A 6,000-nucleotide genomic window follows, 5' to 3' on the forward strand; every position below is an offset into this window, starting at 1 on the left:
AAAAGAGAAAAAACTTGAGTTTCTGCAACTGTAGATACCAAAACTGTAAAATTATTCAAGTAACTTTTGTTATTGCAAATTTATATATATACACACACACACACACACATATATATATATATATATATATATATACACACACACACACACACACACACACACACACACACACACATATACATATAGACACACACACAGGTTATTGAAATACAATAATGGAGCCGATACACGGATTTCTGGCCAGTTTCAGGACAAAAAGAAAAAAAAATAATTGCATCAAAAAGAAACTTGTAGTCCCTGAGTACTTTCAGTCCAAAATCTGGTCTTTACAGCCATATTATTGGGAAACAGTAATGGGGCCCCAGAAAAACTATATATACACACACACACACTGACACTATTTTGAACTGAAAGTCTAGAACCCAAACTTCTTTAGATCAGGCACCAATATAGCTGTAGAGACCAGGCTGAAATTACTCAGTAACCCCATAAGTTCCTCTATCCCAATAACCACCGTCATTATAGAGTCCTGATTTTAGGCTGAAATTACTCGGGGACTGTTAGTTTTTTCATCCAGTGAAGTCCCCCACCACCACCCAAAAATAACCAGAAATGACTATATGAGCCACATTAGTGTATCTCAATAACCAGCACTCAAGGACCACAAGTATCTTTTTCATCCAGTTGTTGTTTTTCCCCCCATAAAAATGGCCAAAACCACTGACATGGGTTCCAATATCTAAATAACCAACATAGCTGTAAAAACCCGATTCAGTACTGAAATGACCCAGGGATCCCAAGTTTCCAAATCTCAATAACCTATCTCGAGAACATATTTGTGATGCAAGGATGTTTTTTTTTTTTTCATGCAACTCATATAACGCCCGTGGGGTAAATACATTGTTTCTCACAATCCAAGTGCAGGTTTGAGCATGTGGCATCCGAGGCCATGAAAAGCTTTGGACTGAAAATGATCTGGAAACTTGTAGTCTGAATTGTTTACAATTGAAAAGCAGCTGCTATCGTGATGTAAACGTTGCACAGGTGTCCCATGACTCATCTTGGAGTCAGTAAATAATCTGATCGAACGCAGCTACAAGGATTAGTTTTGCTTGCAAATGGAACACAGAATTTTACCTGGCATTCATGCAAGTAATTATTTTATTTACTTTTTGAGTCCCAGTCATTACTATTCAAGTCTGTGTCTAACAAAAACCAGACGAGTCCTACATCACTGAAAAGTGATCTTGCATTATGATCTGTCAACTTTGAGAAATTATAGAAAAGGGGGAATAAGAGTTTTATTTTAACCCGGTTTAGAACATTACAGATGAACAACAAGGTTTTGCGACCACTCGGACTGTTTGTATCAAGGTGTCTAAACAGCATCCCTTTGTGAAACATACAGGAACTACTGCATAAGTTTTAGACGAGCTCTCACACAGCTGCAAGGGATTTTGGTTGTTCTGATTTTGCAATAAAAATACTGAAATAAAATAAAGAAGTTGTGGGCATGAAATGCAGTTTTGTGTGTTGATTATGAGCGCTCCTGGTATCGGCACATCAATGTCGACATAAGTTTTTTTGGTTAAAATTATTTGTCAAATGGTTCCATAAAGGGGTGCAAACAGCTGTAAATTAGAAGACATATATGAAATGTATTTCTGTATATACGAGGTCTGTTAGAAAAGTAACGGACCTTTTTATTTTTTGCAAAAACTATATGGATTTGAATCATGTGTGATTGCATCAGCCAAGCTTGAACCTTCGTGCACATGCGTGAGTTTTTTCACGCCTGTCGGTTGCGTCATTCAATCAATCAATCAATCAATCAATTTTTTTATATAGCGCCAAATCACAACAAACAGTTGCCCCAAGGCGCTTTATATTGTAAGGCAAGGCCATACAATAATTATGTAAAACCCCAACGGTCAAAACGACCCCCTGTGAGCAAGCACTTGGCTACAGTGGGAAGGAAAAACTCCCTTTTAACAGGAAGAAACCTCCAGCAGAACCAGGCTCAGGGAGGGGCAGTCTTCTGCTGGGACTGGTTGGGGCTGAGGGAGAGAACCAGGAAAAAGACATGCTGTGGAGGGGAGCAGAGATCGATCACTAATGATTAAATGCAGAGTGGTGCATACAGAGCAAAAAGAGAAAGAAACAGTGCATCATGGGAACCCCCCAGCAGTCCACGTCCACAGCAGCACAACCAAGGGATGGCCCAGGGTCACCCGATCCAGCCCCAACCACAAGCCCCAGCAAAAAGGAAAGTTTCAAGCCCAATCCCAAAAGCAGAGAGGGTGTCCGTCCCCCTGATCCGAACCGGGAGCCGGCTCCACAGGAGAGGAGCCCGAAAGCTGAAGGCTCAGCCTCCCACCCCACTCCCACAAACCCCAGGAACCACAAGCAAGCCCGCAGTCTGAGAGCGAAGCGCTCCACCGGGGTGATACGGCACCACAAGGTCCCCAAGACAAGACGGGACCCGACCACCCAAAACCCCACAAGTAAGAAGAAGAATTTTAAACTCCACTCCAGAATCAACAGGAAGCCAATGAAGAGATGCCAACACGGGCGAGATATGCTCCCTCCCTCCAGCCCCCGCCAGCACTCCAGCCACAGCACCCCGAATCAACTGAAGGCCTTCTAGGGAACTTCTAGGACAACCTGACAACAATGAACCACAACAGTCCAGCCCAGAGGAAACAAATGCATGAATTAGTTCCCCAGCATCACTCCGAGACAAGACCCCTCCGACTCCAGAGACACTGCGCAAATGCAAAAAAGCAGTCCTACATATTTGTTCAACATGCGCCCCGAATGACATATCCCGACCAAAAATGACTCCAAGATTTCCCACAGTACCACTAGAGGTCAGGGCAATGCCATCCAGAGCAAGGATCTGGCCAGACACCACGCCTCCAAGACCTGCGGGGCCAAGTACAATAACCCCAGCCCTATCCGAGTTCAAAAGCAGGAAACCAGAGGTCATCCACATCCCCATGTCTGCAAGACAACCCCGCAGCCCAGCCAATCGGCGTGTATCCTCCGGCCCCACGGACAGACAAAGCTGGGCATCATCCACGCAACAACGAAAATCCAAGCAACACCGTCCAATAATACTGCCCAAGGGAAGCATGCACAAAGTGAACAAAATTGGTCCCAGCACAGAACCTTGCGGAACTCCACAACCAACCCCAGTCTGCGAAGAAGACTCCCCACCCACATGAACAAACCGCAATCCACTAGACAAATACGATTCAAACCACCGCAGCGCAGCGCCTTCAACACCCACGGCATGCTCTAATCTCTGTAATAAAATTTTATGGTCAACAGTATCAAAAGCAGCACTGAGGTCTAACAGAACAAGCACAGAGATGAGTCCACTGTCCGAGGCCATAAGAAGATCATTTGTAACCTTCACTAAAACCTGACTGAAACTCTTCAAATAGACCATTCCTCTGCAGATGATCAGTTAGCTGTTTTACAACTACCCTTTCAAGAATTTTTGAGAGAAAAGGAAGGTTGGAGATTGGCCTATAATTAGCTAAGATAGCTGGGTCAAGTGATGGCTTTTTAAGTAATGGTTTAATTACTGCCACCTTAAAAGCCTGTGGTACATAGCCAACTAACAAAGATAGATTGATCATATTTAAGATCGAAGCATTAAATAATGGTAGGGCTTCCTTGAGCAGCCTGGTAGGAATGGGGTCTAATAAACATGTTGATGGTTTGGATGAAGTAACTAATGAAAATAACTCAGACAGAACAATCGGAGAGAAAGAGTCTAACCAAATACCGGCATCACTGAAAGCAGCCAAAGATAACGATACGTCTTTGGGATGGTTATGAGTAATTTTTTCTCTAATAGTTAAAATTTTGTTAGCAAAGAAAGTCATGAAGTCATTACTAGTTAAAGTTAATGGAATACTCAGCTCAATAGAGCTCTGACTCTTTGTCAGCCTGGCTACAGTGCTGAAAAGAAACCTGGGGTTGTTCTTATTTTCTTCAATTAGTGATGAGTAGAAAGATGTCCTAGCTTTACGGAGGGCTTTTTTATAGAGCAACAGACTCTTTTTCCAGGCTAAGTGAAGATCTTCTAAATTAGTGAGACGCCATTTCCTCTCCAACTTACGGGTTATCTGCTTTAAGCTACGAGTTTGTGAGTTATACCACGGAGTCAGACACTTCTGATTTAAAGCTCTCTTTTTCAGAGGAGCTACAGCATCCCAAGTTGTCTTCAATGAGGATGTAAAACTATTGACGAGATACTCTATCTCCCTTACAGAGTTTAGGTAGCTACTCTGCACTGTGTTGGTATATGGCATTAGAGAACATAAAGAAGGAATCATATCCTTAAACCTAGTTACAGCGCTTTCTGAAAGACTTCTAGTGTAATGAAACTTATTCCCCACTGCTGGGTAGTCCATCAGAGTAAATGTAAATGTTATTAAGAAATGATCAGACAGAAGGGAGTTTTCAGGGAATACTGTTAAGTCTTCTATTTCCATACCATAAGTCAGAACAAGATCTAAGATATGATTAAAGTGGTGGGTGGACTCATTTACTTTTTGAGCAAAGCCAATAGAGTCTAATAATAGATTAAATGCAGTGTTGAGGCTGTCATTCTCAGCATCTGTGTGGATGTTAAAATCGCCCACTATAATTATCTTATCTGAGCTAAGCACTAAGTCAGACAAAAGGTCTGAAAATTCAGAGAAACTCACAGTAACGACCAGGTGGACGATAGATAATAACAAAACTGTTTTTTGGGACTTCCAATTTGGATGGACAAGACTAAGAGACAAGCTTTCAAATGAATTAAAGCTCTGTCTGGGTTTTGATTAATTAATAAGCTGGAATGGAAGATTGCTGCTAATCCTCCGCCCCGGCCCGTGCTACGAGCATTCTGACAGTTAGTGTGACTCGGGGTGTTGACTCATTTAAACTAACATATTCATCCTGCTGTAACCAGGTTTCTGTTAGGCAGAATAAATCAATATGTTGATCAATTATTATATCATTTACCAACAGGGACTTAGAAGAGAGAGACCTAATGTTTAATAGACCACATTTAACTGTTTTAGTCTGTGGTGCAGTTGAAGGTGCTATATTATTTTTTCTTTTTGAATTTTTATGCTTAAATAGATTTTTGCTGGTTATTGGTAGTCTGGGAGCAGGCACCGTCTCTACGGGGATGGGGTAATGAGGGGATGGCAGGGGGGTGGCAGGGGGAGAGAAGCTGCAGAGAGGTGTGTAAGACTACAACTCTGCTTCCTGGTCCCAACCCTGGATAGTCACGGTTTGGAGGATTTAAGAAAATTGGCCAGATTTCTAGAAATGAGAGCTGCTCCATCCAAAGTGGGATGGATGCCGTCTCTCCTAACAAGACCAGGTTTTCCCCAGAAGCTTTGCCAATTATCTATGAAGCCCACCTCATTTTTTGGACACCACTCAGACAGCCAGCAATTCAAGGAGAACATGCGGCTAAACATGTCACTCCCGGTCCGATTGGGGAGGGGCCCAGAGAAAACTACAGAGTCCGACATTGTTTTTGCAAAGTTACACACCGATTTAATGTTAATTTTAGTGACCTCCGATTGGCGTAACCGGGTGTCATTACTGCCGACGTGAATTACAATCTTACCAAATTTACGCTTAGCCTTAGCCAGCAGTTTCAAATTTCCTTCAATGTCGCCTGCTCTGGCCCCCGGAAGACAATTGACTATGGTTGCTGGTGTCGCTAACTTCACATTTCTCAAAACAGAGTCGCCAATAACCAGAGTTTGATCCTCGGCGGGTGTGTCGTCGAGTGGGGAAAAACGGTTAGAGATGTGAACGGGTTGGCGGTGTACACAGGGCTTCTGTTTAGGGCTACGCTTCCTCCTCAGTCACCCAGTCAGCCTGCTTTCCCGGCTGCTCGGGATCTGCCAGGGGGGAACTAACGGCGGCTAAGCTACCTTGGTCCGCACCTACTACAGGGGCCTGGCTAGCTGTAGAATT

This window comes from Thalassophryne amazonica, chromosome 15, assembly GCF_902500255.1.
Source record: "Thalassophryne amazonica chromosome 15, fThaAma1.1, whole genome shotgun sequence".
NCBI classification, from domain to species: Eukaryota; Metazoa; Chordata; class Actinopteri; order Batrachoidiformes; family Batrachoididae; genus Thalassophryne; species Thalassophryne amazonica.